At 48.5% G+C, this 17,500-nt stretch overlaps 1 long non-coding RNA gene across 2 annotated transcripts in view; it reads left to right on the top strand.

Moving 5' to 3' along the window:
- The window catches only part of LOC121843591, a 19,149-nt gene that overhangs the window by 1,428 nt on the left and 221 nt on the right, over positions 1–17,500 (top strand). The window contains exons 1-2 of one of the 2 annotated variants that reach the window (XR_006081672.1): positions 4,385–4,587; positions 9,510–9,577. This is a non-coding gene — a long non-coding RNA (uncharacterized LOC121843591). Of the gene's footprint in view, positions 1–4,384; positions 4,588–9,509; positions 9,578–17,500 lie in introns of those variants that run through there. The other variant, XR_006081673.1, reaches the window with a different exon arrangement.

Raw genomic sequence — 17,500 nt, 5'->3', positions numbered from 1 at the left:
CCAGGTTAATCTCTCTGTGGGGTATGTTTGTGTTTTTGAGCAGAGCCCCAGGACCAGCTTGCTTAGGGGACTCTTCTCCAGGTTCATCTCTCTATGGGGTCTGTTTGTATTTGTGAACAGAGCCCCAGGACCAGCTTGCTTAGGGGACTCTTCTCCAGGTTCATCTCTCTGTGGGGTGTGTTTGTGAACAGAGCCCCAGGACCAGCTTTCTTAGGGGACTCTTCTCCAGGTTCATCTCTCTGTGGGGTGTTTGTGTTTGTGAACAGAGCCCCAGGACCAGCTTGCTTACGGGACTCTTCTCCAGGTTCATCTCTCTGTGGGGTGTTTGTGTTTGTGAACAGAGCCCCAGGACCAGCTTGCTTAGGGGACTCTTCTCCAGGTTCATCTCTCTGTGGGGTGTGTTTGTGAACAGAGCCCCAGGACCAGCTTGCTTAGGGGACTCTTCTCCAGGTTCATCTCTCTGTGGGGTCTGTTTGTGTTTGTGAACAGAGCCCCAGGACCAGCTTGCTTAGGGGACTCTTCTCCAGGTTCATCTCTCTGTGGGGTGTGTTTGTGAACAGAGCCCCAGGACCTACCAAAAGGCGAAAGGCCTCCTGAGGGGACGGGGGCCTGAGATTTAAACAATTAAATAAAAGTACAATATAAATATAGGACAAATCACACATCACAACAAGAGAGACAACACTACATAAAGAGACCTCAGACAACAACACACATCACAACAAGAGAGACAACACTACATAAAGAGACCTCAGACAACAACACACATCATGACAAGAGAGACAACACAACACTACATAAAGAGACCTCAGACAACAACACACATCACAACAAGAGAGACAACACTACATAAAGAGACCTCAGACAACAACACACATCATGACAAGAGAGACAACACAACACTACATAAAGAGACCTCAGACAACAACACACATCACAACAAGAGAGACAACACTACATAAAGAGACCTCAGACAACAACATAGCAAGGCAGCAACACATGACAACACAGCATGGTAGCATCACAACATAACAACAACATGGTAGCAACACAGCATAACAACAACATGGTAGCAACACAACATGACAACACAGCATGGTCGCACCACAACATGACAACAACATGGTAGCAACACAACATAAAAACAACATGGTAGCAACACAACATGACAACATGGTAGCAACACAACATGACAACACAGCATGGTAGCAATACAACATGACAACATGGTAGCAACACAACATGGTAGCAATACAACAAGGTAGCAACACAACACAGTAGGAACACAACATGACAACAACATGGTAGCATCACAACATGACAACACATCATGGTAGCAACACAACATGGTAGCAACACAACATGACAACAACATGGTAGCAACACAACATGACAACACAGCATGGTAGCAACACAACATGACAACACAGCATGGTAGCAACACAACATGACAACAACATGGTAGCAACACAACATAACAACAGCATGGTAGCAACACAACATGACAACACAGCATGGTAGCAACACAACATGGTAGCAACACAACATAACAACAGCATGGTAGCAACACAACATGACAACACAGCATGGTAGCAACACAACAACACAGCATGGTAGCAACACAACATGACAACACAGCATGGTAGCAACACAACATGGTAGCAACACAACATGACAACACAGCATGGTAGCAACACAACATGACAACACAGCATGGTGGCAACACAACATGGCAGCAACACAACATGACAACACAATATGGTAGCAACACAACATGACAACACAGCATGGTAGCAACACAACATGGTAGCAACACAACATGGTAGCAACACAACATGGTAGCAACACAACATGACAACACAGCATGGTAGCAACACAACATGGTAGCAACACAACATGGTAGCAACACAACATGACAACACAGCATGGTAGCAACACAACATGGTAGCAACACAACATGGTAGCAACACAACATGACAACACAGCATGGTAGCAACACAACATGACAACACAGCATGGTAGCAACACAACATGACAACACAGCATGTTAGCAACACAACATGGTAGCAACACAACATGACAACACAGCATGGTAGCAACACAACATGACAACACAGCATGGTAGCAACACAACATGACAACACAGCATGTTAGCAACACAACATGGTAGCAACACAACATGACAACACAGCATGGTAGCAACACAACATGACAACACAGCATGGTAGCAACACAACATGGCAGCAACACAACATGACAACACAGCATGGTAGCAACACAACATGACAACACAGCATGGTAGCAACACAACATGGTAGCAACACAACATGACAACACAGCATGGTAGCAACACAACATGACAACACAGCATGGTAGCAACACAGCATGGTAGCAACACAACATGACAACACAGCATGGTAGCAACACAACATGACAACACAGCATGGTAGCAACACAACATGGTAGCAACACAACATGACAACACAGCATGGTAGCAACACAACATGACAACATAGCATGGTAGCAACACAACATGGTAGCAACACAACATGGCAGCACAAAACATGGTACAAACATTATCGGGCACAGTCAACAGCACAAAGGGCAAGAAGGTAGAGACAACAATACATCACGCGAAGCAGCCACAACTGTCAGTAAGAGTGTCTGTCCATGATTGAGTCTTTCAATGAAGAGATTGAGATCAAACTGTTCAGTTTGAGTGTTTGTTGCAGCTCATTCCAGTCGCTAGCTGCAGTGAACTGAAAAGACGAGCGACCCAAGGATGTGTGTGCTTTGGGAACGACTGTTGTATGTGGAGGATGAGGGCTGCAGTAGGTATCTCAGATAGGGGGGGAGGGGTGAGGCCTCAACCAGTGGGACTTGCGACGGGTATACAGAGATGACCAGTTTACAGAGGAGGGTTCCTGTTTAAACCAGGCCTCTCTCTCTCTCTGTGTCCCTGTTTAAACCAGGCCTCTCTCTCTCTCTCTCTCTCTCTGTGTTCCAGTTTAAACCAGGCCTCTCTCTCTCTCTGTGTTCCAGTTTAAACCAGGCCTCTCTCCCTCTCTCTCTCTCCCTCTCTCTCTCTCTCTCTCTCTCTCTCTCTCTGTGTTCCTGTTTAAACCAGGCCTCTCTGTGTGTTCCTGTTTAAACCAGGCCTCTCTGTGTGTTCCTGTTTAAACCAGGCCTGTCTGTGTGTTCCTGTTTAAACCAGGCCTCTCTCAATCTCTGTGTTCCTGTTTAAACCAGGCCTCTGTCTCTCTCTGTGTCCCTGTTTAAACCAGGCCTGTCTGTGTGTTCCTGTTTAAACCAGGCCTCTGTCTCTCTCTGTGTCCCTGTTTAAACCAGGCCTCTGTCTCTCTCTGTGTCCCTGTTTAAACCAGGCCTGTCTGTGTGTTCCTGTTTAAACCAGGCCTCTCTCTCTCTCTGTGTGTTCCTGTTTAAACCAGGCCTCTCTATCTGATCTCATACACAATAAACCACTACTGGAAGTGTTTTCAGTGATATCTAATGATTCAGGGGTTGGTTTTATGTTCAGCTGTTAGGCTTTTTATTTAGTGAGATGAAGTTTCCGTTCAGAAAGTCCTGGTGTTCTTGATGCTTTGCCCTATACCCTAAACCCTCTTTAGGGTATAGGGTGTTCCCTAACCCTGTCTCCTGTCTGTCTGCTACCCAGCTGTATCCTAACCCTGTCTCCTGTCTGTCTGCTACCCAGCTGTATCCTAACCCTGTCTGTCTGCTACCCAGCTGTATCCTAACCCTGTCTGTCTGCTGCCCAGCTGTATCCTAACCCTGTCTGTCTGCTGCCCAGCTGTATCCTAACCCTGTCTGTCTGCTACCTAGCTGTATCCTAACCCTGTCTGTCTGCTGCCCAGCTGTATCCTAACCCTGTCTGTCTGCTACCCAGCTGTATCCTAACCCTGTCTGTCTGTTACCCAGCTGTATCCTAACACTGTCTGTCTGCTACCCAGCTGTATCCTAACCCTCTCTCCGGTCTGTCTGCTACCCAGCTGTATCCTAACCCTGTCTGTCTGCTACTCAGCTGTATCCTAACCCTCTCTGTCTGCTACCCAGCTGTATCCTAACCCTGTCTCCTGTCTGTCTGCTACCCAGCTGTGCCAGTGCTTCCAGTGATGGGAGGGATGATACCCCCTATACCCACAATGCCAAGCCCTTCCCACCATCAGTACCACCAGCTTCCTGCCTCGCCCCCTGCTGGCCGCCACCCCTATCACACCCAGCCTACCTCTCCTGCCTCACCCCCTGCTGCCCACCACCCCTACCACACCCAGCCTACCTCTCCTGCCTCACCCCCTGCTGCCCGCCACCCCTACCACACCCAGCCTACCTCTCCTGCCTCACCCCCTGCTGCCTGCCACCCCTACCACACCCAGCCTACCTCTCCTGCCTCGCCCCCTGCTGCCCGCCACCCCTACCACACCCAGCCTCCTGCTCGGGCTCCTTCAGCTCCCCCAACCACTACTGCTACACCCCCTGCTGCCCCTCCCCTTGCCATGCCCCCCCTCCATGGGATGCCACTCATGCCTTCCATGCCAGGCCTACCTCTGATGCCAGGTGTGATGCCAGGTATGGTGTGTTAGTGTGTTTATCATGCAGTGTTACTGTACCCTGCCCTGTGCCCTGTACCGTACCCTGTACCCTACCCTGTGCCCTGTACCGTACCCTGAACCGTGCCCTGTCCCCTGCCCTGTACCCTGCCCTGTCCCCTGCCCTGTACCCTGCCCTGTACCCTGCCCTGTGCCCTGTACCCTGCCCTGTGCCCTACCCTGTCCCCTGCCCTGTACCCTGCCCTGTACCCTGTCTTGTACCCTGTACCCTGCCCTGTCCCCTGCCCTGTACCCTGTCTTGTACCCTGTACCCTGCCCTGTACCCTACCCTGTACCCTGCCCTGTACCGTACCCTGTCCCCTGCCCTGTACCGTACCCTGTACCCTACCCTGTCCCCTGCCCTGTCCCCTGCCCTGTACCCTGCCCTGTCCCCTGCCCTGTACCCTGTCTTGTACCCTGTACCCTGCCCTGTACCCTACCCTGTACCCTGCCCTGTACCGTGCCCTGTCCCCTGCCCTGTACCGTACCCTGTACCCTACCCTGTCCCCTGCCCTGTACCCTGCCCTGTCCCCTGCCCTGTACCCTGCCCTGTCCCCTGCCCTGTACCCTGTCTTGTACCCTGTACCCTGCCCTGTACCCTACCCTGTACCCTGCCCTGTACCCTGCCCTGTACCTTGCCCTGTACCTTGCCCTGTACCCTGCCCTGCACCCTACCCTGCCCTGTACCCTGCCCTGTACCTTACCCTGCACCCTACCCTTCACCCTGCCCTGTACCCCACCCTGTACCCTACCCTGTACCCTGCCCTGTACCCTGCCCTGTACCCTGCCCTGTACCCTGTCCTGACCTGTACCCTATACCCTGCCATGTATCCTACCCTGTACCCTGCCCTGTACCCTGACCTGCACCCTGCCCTGTACCCTATCCTGTACCCTGCCCTGACCTGTACCCTGCCCTGACCTGTACCCTGCCCTGTACCCTGCCCTGTACCCTACCCTGCCATGCCCTGTACTCTGCCCTGCACCTTGCCCTGTACCCTGCCCTGTACCCTGACCTGTACCCTGCCCTGTACCCTACACTGTACCCTGCCCTGCACCCTGCCCTGTACCCTACCCTGTACCCTGCCCTGTACCCTGCCATGCACCCAGCACTGTACCCTACCCTGCACCCTGCCCTGTACCCTGCCCTGCACCCTGCCCTGTACCCTACCCTACCCTGCACCCTGCCCTGTACCCTGCCCTGCACCCTGCCCTGTACCCTACCCTGCCCTGCACCCTGCCCTGGCCTGTACCCTGCCCTCTACCCTGCCTTGTACCCTACCCTGCACCCTGCCCTCTCCCCTACCCTGTACCCTTCCCTGTACCCTGCCCTGTCCCCTGCTCTGCACGCTACCCTGTACCCTACCCTGTACCCTGCCCTGTACCCTACCCTGTACCCTGCCCTGCACCCTGCCCAGCACCCTGCCCTGTACCCTACCCTGTACCCTGCCCTGCACCCAGCACTGTACCCTACCCTGTACCCTGCCCTGTACCCTGCCCTGCACCCTGCCCTGCACCCTGCCCTGTACCCTACGCTGCCCTGTACCCTGCCCTGTACCCTGCTGAGTCAGACACTAACCGTGGACCATGCCCTATACCCTACCCTGTACCCTACCAAATCAGACACTAACCCTGTACCCTACCCTGTACCCTACCAAGTCAGACTCTAATCCTTTACACTACCAAGTCAGACACTGACCCTGTACCCTACCGAGTCAGACACTAACCCTGTACCCAACCAAGTCAGACACTAACCCTGTACCCTACAGAGTCAGACACTAAACCTGTACCCTACCAAGTCAGATACTAACCCTGTACCCTACCGAGTCAGACACTAACCCTGTAAATACCAAGTCAGATACTAACTCCGTACCCTACCCTTTCCCCTACCAAATCAGACACTAACCCTGTACCCTACCCTGTACCCTACCAAGTCAGACACTAACCCTTTACACTACCAAGTCAGACACTGACCCTGTACCCTACCGAGTCAGACACTAACCCTGTACCCTACCGAGTCAGACACTAAACCTGTACCCTACCAAGTCAGACACTAACCCTGTAGCCTACCCTGTACCCTACCAAGTCAGACACTAACCCTTTACACTACCAAGTCAGACACTGACCCTGTACCCTACTGAGTCAGACACTAAACCTGTAGCCTACCCTGTACCCTACCAAGTCAGACACTGACCCTGTACCCAACCAAGTGAGACACTAACCCTGTACCCTACTGAGTCAGACACTAACCCTGTACCCTACTGAGTCAGACACTAACCCTGTACCCTACCAAGTCACACACTAAACCTGTACTCTACCAATTCAGACACTAACCCTGTACCCTACCCTGTACCCTACCAAGTCAGACACTAACCCTGTACCCTACCAAGTCAGACACTAACCCTGTACCCTGCTCTGTACCCTACCAAATCAGACACTAACCCTGTACCCTACCCTGTACCCTACCAAGTCAGACACTAACCCTGTAACCTACCATTTCAGACACTAACCCTGTACCCTACCAAGTCAGACACTAACCCTGTACCCTACCAAGTCAGACACTAACCCTGTACCCTACCAAGTCAGACACTAACCCTGTACCCTACCAATTCAGACACTAACCCTGTATCCTACCGAGTCAGACACTAACCCTGTACCCTGCCCTGTACCCTACCAAGTCAGACACTAACCCTGTACCCTACCAAGTCAGACACTAACCCTGTACCCTACTGAGTCAGACACTAACCCTGTACCCTACCCTGTACCCTACCGAGTCAGACACTAACCCTTTACACTACCAAGTCAGACACTATCCCTGTACCCTTCTGAGTCGGACACTAACCCTGTACCCTACCAAGTCAGACATTAACCCTGTACCCTACAGAGTCGGACACTAACCCTGTACCCTACCAAGTCAGGCACTAACCCTGTACCTTACCGAGTCAGACACTAACCCTGTACCCTACCCTGTACCCTACCAAGTCAGATACTAACCCTGTACCCTACCTGGACCCTACCAAGTCAGACACTAACCCTGTACCCTTCTGAGTCAGACACTAACCCTGTACCCTACCCTGTACCCAACCAAGTCAGACACTAAACCTGTACGCTACCAAGTCAGACATTAACCCTGTACCCTGCCCTGTACCCTACCCTGTACCCTGCCCTGGCCTGTACCCTGCCCTGTACCCTGTGCTGTACCCTACCATGTACCCTGCCCTGGCCTGTACCCTGCCCTGTACCCTGCCCTGTACCCTACCCCGCACCCTGCCCTGTCCCCTACCCTGTACCCTACCAAGTCAGATACTAACCCTGTACCCTTCTGATTCAGACACTAACCCTGTACCCTACTGAGTCAGACACTAACCCTGTACCCTACTGAGTCAGACACTAACCCTGTACCCTACCCTGTACCCTACCAAGCCAGACACTATCCCTGTACCCTACTGAGTCAGACACTAACCCTGTACCCTACCAATTCAGACACTAACCCTGTACCCTACTGAGTCAGACACTGACCCTGTAGCCTATTGAGTCAGTCACTAACCCTGTACCCTACCGAGTCAGACACTAACCCTGTACCCTACTGAGTCAGACACTAACCCTGTACCCTACTAAGTCAGTCACTAACCCTGTACCCTACCCTGTGCCCTACCAAGTCAGATACTAACCCTGTACCCATCTGACTCAGACAATAACCCTGTACCCTACTGAGTCAGACACTAACCCTGTACCCTGCCCTGTACCCTACCAAGTCAGACACAAACCCTGTACCCTACCAAGTCAGACACTAACCCTGTACCCTTCTGAGTCAGACACTAACCCTGTACCCTACCCTGTACCCTACCAAGTCAGACACTAACCCTGTACCCTACCCTGTACCCTACCAAGTCAGATACTAACCCTGTACCCTACCAAGTCAGACACTAACTCTGTACCCTACCCTGTGCCCTACCACGTCAGACACGAACCCTGTAACCTTCTGAGTCAGACACTAACCCTGTACCCTACCAAGTCAGACACTAACCCTGTACCCTACCAAGTCAGTCACTAACCCTGTACCCTACCGAGTCAGACACTAACCTTGTACCCTACCCTGTACCCTACCAAGTCAGACACTAACCCTGTACCCTACCAAGTCAGTCACTAACCCTGTACCCTACCGAGTCAGACACTAACCTTGTACCCTACCGAGTCAGACACTAACCCTGTACCCTACCGAGTCAGACACTAACCCTGTACCCTACCCTGTACCCTACCAAGTCAGACACTAACCCTGTACCCTACCGAGTCAGACACTAACCCTGTACCCTACCCTGTACCCTACCAAGTCAGACACTAACCCTGTACCCTACTGAGTCAGACACTAACCCTGTACCCTACCCTGTGCCCTACCAAGTCAGATACTAACCCTGTACCCATCTGACTCAGACAATAACCCTGTACCCTACTGAGTCAGACACTAACCCTGTACCCTGCCCTGTACCCTACCAAGTCAGACACTAACCCTGTACCCTACCAAGTCAGACACTAACCCTGTACCCTTCTGAGTCAGACACTAACCCTGTACCCTACCCTGTACCCTACCAAGTCAGACACCAACCCTGTACCCTACCAAGCCAGACACTAACCCTGTACCCTACCCTGTACACTACCAAGTCAGATACTAACCCTGTACCCTACCAAGTCAGACACTAACCCTGTACCCTATCCTGTACCCTACCAAGTCAGACACTAACCCTGTACCCTTCTGAGTCAGACACTAACCCTGTACCCTACCCTGTACCCTACTAAGTCAGACACTAACCCTGTACCCTACCGTGTGTGTGTTCATCTTTTTGTATCTCAAGAGGAGGATGGTTGTTTCTAGTTGTGTTGAAACTGTCTGTCTGTGTGTTTCTCCAGGTTCTCCAGAACAGACAGGGATGGCTCAGCAGCAACAGACCATCATCAACCAGCAAGCCATCATACTGGTTTGTCTCATTATACTATACTGAACAAAAATATGTAAAGTGTTGGTCCCATGCTTCATGAGCTGAAACAAAAGATCCCAGAAATGTTCCAGATGCACAAACAGCTTCTTTCTCACAAATTCGTTTTTCCATCCCTGTTAGTGAGCATTTCTCCTTTGTCAAGATAATCCATCCACCTGACAGGTATGTCATATCAAGAAGCTGATTAAACAGCATGAACATTACTCAGATGCACCTTGTACTGGGAACAATAAAAGGCCACTCTAAAATGTGCAGTTTTGTCACACAACACAATGCCACAGATGTCTCAAGTTTTGAAGGACGGTGCAATTGGCATGCTGATTGCAGGAATGTGCAACAGAGGTGTTGCCCAAAATGTGAATGTTCTTTGCTCTACCTTAAGCTGCCTCCAATGACATTTCAGAGAATTAGTCAGTACGTCCAAACGCCCTCACAGCCGCAGACCACGTGTAACCACGCCAGCCCACGACCTCCATATCCGACTTCTTCACCTGCGGGATTGTCTGAGGAGGGGGAGAGGGGGAAGGTGCTGAGGAGTATTTCTGTCTGTGATAAAGCCCATTTTCTGGGGAAAAACTCATTCTGATTGGCAGGACCTGGCTCCCAAGTGGGTGGGCCTATGCCCTCCCAGGTTTACCCATGGCTGTGCCCCTGCCCAAATCCATAGATTAGGGCCTAATGGATGTCTTTCAATTGACTGATTTCCTTCTATGAACTGTAACTCAGTAAAATCTTTGAAATTGTTGCATTTTATTTTAGTTCAGTATAAAAACTATCAATTCAAAATCAAATCAAATTTTATTTGTCACATGCGCCGAATACAACAATTGTAGGCTCTTACAGTGAAAGTATTTTTCTAAATTAAACTGAAGTAAAAAAATTAAAAAAAAGATTTTTTTTTAAGTAAGAAAAGAACAAATAATGAATAATACAAAAAAATATATATAAAAAAAAATAATAATAATAATTAAGGAGCAATAATAAAATAACAGTAGCGAGGCTATATAAAGGGGGTACAGTCAATGTGCGGGGGCACCGGTTAGTCGAGGTAACAAGGTAAAGTGACAATGCATGGAGAATAAACAGCAGCAGCTGAATGCATTGTCCCTACCCTCCGAAGATGGAGGTTAGGGACAATGCAAATAGTCCGGGTAGCCATTTGATCAACTGTTCAGGAGTCTTAAGGAGTAGAAGCTGTTTAGAAGCCTCTTGGACCTAGACTTGACCCTCCGGTACCGCTTGCCGTGCAGTAGCAGAGAGAACAGTTTAAGACTAGGGTGGCTGGAGTCTTTGGCAATTTTTAGGGCCTTCCTCTGACACCACCTGGTATAGATGTCCTAGATGCCCTGGCCCCGGGGATGTACTGGGCCGTACGCACTACCCTCTGTAATGCTTTGCGGTTGGAGGCCGAGCAGTTTCCATACCAGGTAGTGATGCAACCCGTCAGGATGCTCTCGATGGTGTAGCTGTAGAACTTTTGAGGATCTGAGGACCAAATCTTTTCAGTCTCCTGAGGGGAATAGGCTTTGTCGTGTCCTTTCACCACTGTCTTGATGTGCTTGGAACATGTTAGTTTTTTGGACACCAAGGAACTTGAAGCTTCTGCTCCACTACATACAGCCCCGTCGATGAGAATGGGGGCGTGGCTCAGTCCTCCTTTTCCTGTATTCCACAATCATCTCCTTTGTCTTGATCACGTCGAGGAGAGGTTAATATCCTGGCACCACACGGTAAGGTCTCTGACCTCCTCCCTAGAGGCTGTCTCATCGTTGTCGCTGATCAGACCTACCACTGTTGTGTCATCGGCAAACTTAATGATGGTGTTGGAGTCGTGCCTGGCCATGCAGTCATGGGTGAACAGGGAGTACAGGAGGGGACTGAGCATGCACCACTGAGGGACTCCTGTGTTGAGGATCAGTGTGGCTGATGTATTGTTACTTACCCTTACCACTTGGAGCAGCCCGTCAGGAAGTCCAGGATCCAGTTGCAGAGGGAGGTGTTTAGTCCCAGGGTCTTTAGCTTAGTGATGAGCTTTGAGACACTATGGTGTTGAACGCTGAGCTGTAGTCAATGAATAGCATTCACACATAGGTGTTCCTTTTGTCCAGGTGGGAAAGGGCAGTGTGGAGTGCAAAAGAGATTGCATCATCTGTGGATCTGTTGGGGTGGTATGCAAATTGGAGTGGGTCTAGGATTTCTGGGATAATGGTGTTGATGTGAGCCATGACCAGCCTTTCTAAGCACTTCATGGCTACAGACATGAGTGCTATGGGTCGTTAGTCATTTAGGCAGGTTACCTTGGTGTTCTTGGGCACAGGGATTATGGTGGTCTGCTTAAACCACGTTGGTATTACAGACTCGGTCAGGGACAGGTTGAAAATGTCAGTGAAGACATTGGTCAGTGTATGCTCGGAGTACATGTCCTGGTAATCCGTCTGGCCCTGCGGCCTTGTGAATGTTGACCTGTTTCACGGTCTCACTCACATCGGCTACGGAGAGTGTGAGATCACATAGTCATCCAGAACAGCTGATGCTCTCATGCATGCTTCAGTTTTGATTGCCTCGAAGCGAGCATAGAAGTTATTTCTCTCGTTTGGTAGGCTCGTGTCACTGGGCAGCTCTTGGCTGTGCTTCCCTTTGTAGTCCGTAAAAGTTTGCAAGCCCTGCCACATCCGACGAGTGTCGGATCCGGTATTGTACGATTCAGCTTATGTACTATAAGCTGCTATAATCATACTGTAATCTACTATAATGCTCTGTAGTAATGATATAATACTACTATAATACTACTGTAATACTACTATAATACTGCTATAATAGTGTAATACTACTATAAACCTGCTACAGTACTTCTATAATACTACTGTAATACTACTATAATACTGTAATCCTACTGTAATACTGCTACAGTACTTCTATAATACTACTGTAATCCTACTGTAATACTGCTACAGTACTTCTATAATACTACTGTAATACTACTATAATACTGCTATAATACTGTAATCCTACTGTAATACTGCCACCGTACTTCTATAATACTACTGTAATACTACTATAATACTGCTATAATACTGCTATAATACTGTAATACTACTGTAATCCTACTGTAATACTGCCACCATACTTCTATAATACTACTGTAATACTACTATAATACTGCTATAATACTGTAATACCACTGTAATCCTACTATAATACTGCTATAATACTGTAATCCTACTGTAATACTACTGTAATACTACTATGTTCCTGTTTTTTCAGGCCCAGCAGATGACCATGCAGGACTTGGCTATAATACTGTAATACTACTGTAATACAACTATGTTCCTGTTTTTTCAGGCCCAGCAGATGACCATGCAGGCCATGGCTATAATACTCAAATCAAATCAAATCAAATGTATTTATATAACCCTTCGTACATCAGCTGATATCTCAAAGTGCTGTACAGAAACCCAGCCTAAAACCCCAAACAGCAAGCAATGCAGGTGTAGAAGCACGGTGGCTAGGAAAAACTCCATAGAAAGGCCAAAACCTAGGAAGAAACCTAGAGAGGAACCAGGCTATGTGGGGTGGCCAGTCCTCTTCTGGCTGTGCCGGGTGGAGATTATAACAGAACATGGCCAAGATGTTCAAATGTTCATAAATGACCAGCATGGTCAAATAATAATAAGGCAGAACAGTTGAAAGTGGAGCAGCAGCACAGTCAGGTGGAAGTTGAAACTGGAGCAGCAGCATGGCCAGGTGGACTGGGGACAGCAAGGAGTCATCATGTCAGGTAGTCCTGGGGCATGGTCCTAGGGCTCAGGTCAGTTGAAACTGGAACAGCAGCATGGCCAGGTGGACTGGGGACAGCAAGGAGTCATCATGTCAGGTAGTCCTGGAGCTCAGGTCCTAGGGCTCGGGTCCTCCGAGAGAGAGAAAGAAAGAGAGAAGGAGAGAATTAGAGAACGCACACTTAGATTCACACAGGACACCGAATAGGACAGGAGAAGTACTCCAGATATAACAAACTGACCCCAGCCCCCGACACATAAACTACTGCAGCATAAATACTGGAGGCTGAGACAGGAGGGGTCAGGAGACACTGTGGCCCCATCCGAGGTCACCCCGGACAGGGCCAAACAGGAAGGATATAACCCCACCCACTTTGCCAAAGCACAGCCCCCACACCACTAGAGGGATATCTTCAACCACCAACTTACCATCCTGAGACAAGGCTGAGTATAGCCCACAAAGATCTCCGCCACGGCACAACCCAAGGGGGCGCCAACCCAGACAGGATGACCACAACAGTGAATCAACCCACTCAGGTGACGCACCCCTCCAGGGACGGCATGAGAGAGCCCCAGTAAGCCAGTGACCCAGCCCCTGTAATAGGGTTAGAGGCAGAGAATCCCAGTGGAAAGAGGGGAACCGGCCAGGCAGAGACAGCAAGGGCGGTTCGTTGCTCCAGAGCCTTTCCGTTCACCTTCCCACTCCTGGGCCAGACTACACTCAATCATATGACCCACTGAAGAGATGAGTCTTCAGTAAAGACTTAAAGGTTGAGACCGAGTTTGCGTCTCTGACATGGGTAGGCAGACCGTTCCATAAAAATGGAGCTCTATAGGAGAAAGCCCTGCCTCCAGCTGTTTGCTTAGAAATTCTAGGGACAATTAGGAGGCCTGCGTCTTGTGACCGTAGCGTACGTGTAGGTATGTACGGCAGGACCAAATCAGAGAGATAGGTAGGAGCAAGCCCATGTAATGCTTTGTAGGTTAGCAGTAAAACCTTGAAATCAGCCCTTGCTTTGACAGGAAGCCAGTGTAGAGAGGCTAGCACTGGAGTAATATGATCAAATTTTTTGGTTCTAGTCAGGATTCTAGCAGCCGTATTTAGCACTAACTGAAGTTTATTTAGTGCTTTATCCGGGTAGCCGGAAAATAGAGCATTGCAGTAGTCTAACCTAGAAGTGACAAAAGCATGGATTAATTTTTCTGCATCATTTTTGGACAGAAAGTTTCTGATTTTTGCAATGTTACGTAGATGGAAAAAAGATGTCCTTGAAATGGTCTTGATATGTTCTTCAAAAGAGAGATCAGGGTCCAGAGTAACGCCGAGGTCCTTCACAGTTTTATTTGAGACGACTGTACAACCATTAAGATTAATTGTCAGATTCAACAGAATATCTCTTTGTTTCTTGGGACCTAGAACAAGCATCTCTGTTTTGTCCGAGTTTAATAGTAGAAAGTTTGCAGCCATCCACTTCCTTATGTCTGAAACACATGCTTCTAGCGAGGGCAATTTTGGGGTTTCACCATGTTTCATTGAAATGTACAGCTGTGTGTCATCCGCATAGCAGTGAAAGTTTACATTATGTTTTCGAATAACATCCCCAAGAGGTAAAATATATAGTGAGAACAATAGTGGTCCTAAAACGGAACCTTGAGGAACACCGAAATTTACAGTTGATTTGTCAGAGGACAAACCATTCACAGAGACAAACTGATATCTTTCCGACAGATAAGATCTAAACCAGGCCAGAACTTGTCCGTGTAGACCAATTTGGGTTTCCAATCTCTCCAAAAGAATGTGGTGATCGATGGTATCAAAAGCGGCACTAAGGTCTAGGAGCACGAGGACAGATGCAGAGCCTCGGTCCGATGCCATTAAAATGTCATTTACCACCTTCACAAGTGCCGTCTCAGTGCTATGATGGGGTCTAAAACCAGACTGAAGCATTTCGTATACATTGTTTGTCTTCAGGAAGGCAGTGAGTTGCTGAGCAACAGCCTTCTCTAAAATTTTTGAGAGGAATGGAAGATTCGATATAGGCCGATAGTTTTTTATATTTTCTGGGTCAAGGTTTGGCTTTTTCAAGAGAGGCTTTATTACTGCCACTTTTAGTGAGTTTGGTACACATCCAGTGGATAGAGAGCCGTTTATTATGTTCAACATAGGAGGGCCAAGCACAGGAAGCAGCTCTTTCAGTAGTTTAGTTGGAATAGGGTCCAGTATGCAGCTTGAAGGTTTAGAGGCCATGATTATTTTCATCATTGTGTCAAGAGATATAGTACTAAAACACTTGAGCGTCTCTCTTGATCCTAGGTCCTGGCAGAGTTGTGCAGACTCAGGACAACTGAGGTTTGGAGGAATACGCAGGTTTAAAGAAGAGTCCGTAATTTGCTTTCTAATAATCATAATCTTTTCCTCAAAGAAGTTCATGAATTTATCACTGCTAAAGTGAAAGTCATCCTCTCTTGGGGAATGCTGCTTTTTAGTTAGCTTTGCGACAGTATCAAAAAGGAATTTCGGATTGTTCTTATTTTCCTCAATTAAGTTAGAAAAATAGGATGATCGAGCAGCAGTAAGGGCTCTTCGGTACTGCACGGTACTGTCTTTCCAAGCTAGTCGGAAGACTTCCAGTTTGGTGTGGCGCCATTTCCGTTCCAATTTTCTGGAAGCTTGCTTCAGAGCTCGGGTATTTTCTGTGTACCAGGGAGCTAGTTTCTTATGAGAATTTTTTTTTTTTTTAGTTTTTAGGGGTGCAACTGCATCTAGGGTATTGCGCAAGGTTAAATTGAGATCCTCAGTTAGGTGGTTAACTGATTTTTGTCCTCTGGCGTCCTTGGGTAGGCAGAGGGAGTCTGGAAGGGCATCAAGGAATCTTTGTGTTGTCTGTGAATTTATAGCACGACTTTTGATGTTCCTTGGTTGGGGTCTGAGCAGATTATTTGTTGCAATTGCAAACGTAATAAAATGGTGGTCCGATAGTCCAGGATTATGAGGAAAAACATTAAGATCCACCACATTTATTCCATGGGACAAAACTAGGTCCAGCGTATGACTGTGACAGTGAGTGGGTCCAGAGACATGTTGGACAAAACCCACTGAGTCGATGATGGCTCCGAAAGCCTTTTGGAGTGGGTCTGTGGACTTTTCCATGTGAATATTAAAGTCACCAAAGATTAGAATATTATCTGCTATGACTACAAGGTCCGATAGGAATTCAGGGAACTCAGTGAGAAACGCTGTATATGGCCCAGGAGGCCTGTAAACAGTAGCTATAAAAAGTGATTGAGTAGGCTGCATAGATTTCATGACTAGAAGCTCAAAAGACGAAAACGTCATTTTTTTTTTTTTTTTGTAAATTGAAATTTGCTATCGTAAATGTTAGCAACCCCTCCGCCTTTGCGGGATGCACGGGGATATGGTCACTAGTGTAGCCAGGAGGTGAGGCCTCATTTAAAACAGTAAATTCATCAGGCTTAAGCCATGTTTCAGTCAGGCCAATCACATCAAGATTATGATCAGTGATTAGTTCATTGACTATAATTGCCTTTGAAGTAAGGGATCTAACATTAAGTAGCCCTATTTTGAGATGTGAGGTATCATGATCTCTTTCAGTAATGACAGGAATGGAGGTGGTCTTTATCCTAGTGAGATTGCTAAGGCGAACACCGCCATGTTTAGTTTTGCCCAACCTAGGTCGAGGCACAGACACGGTCTCAATGGTGATAGCTGAGCTGACTACACTGACTGTGCTAGTGGCAGACTCCACTATGCTGGCAGGCTGGCTAACAGCCTGCTGCCTGGCCTGCACCCTATTTCATTGTGGAGCTAGAGGAGTTAGAGCCCTGTCTATGTTGGTAGATAAGATGAGAGCACCCCTCCAGCTAGGATGGAGTCCGTCACTCCTCAGCAGGTCAGGCTTGGTCCTGTTTGTGGGTGAGTCCCAGAAAGAGGGCCAATTATCTACAAATTCTATCTTTTGGGAGGGGCAGAAAACAGTTTTCAACCAGCGATTGAGTTGTGAGACTCTGCTGTAGAGCTCATCACTCCCCCTAACTGGGAGGGGGCCAGAGACAATTACTCGATGCCGACACATCTTTCTAGCTGATATGCACGCAGAAGCTATGT

Source organism: Oncorhynchus tshawytscha, unplaced genomic scaffold, assembly GCF_018296145.1.
Source record: "Oncorhynchus tshawytscha isolate Ot180627B unplaced genomic scaffold, Otsh_v2.0 Un_contig_3666_pilon_pilon, whole genome shotgun sequence".
Classification (NCBI taxonomy): Eukaryota; Metazoa; Chordata; class Actinopteri; order Salmoniformes; family Salmonidae; genus Oncorhynchus; species Oncorhynchus tshawytscha.
Note: the sequence above shows the minus strand (reverse complement) of the source record. Positions and strands in the feature narration are given on the sequence as shown.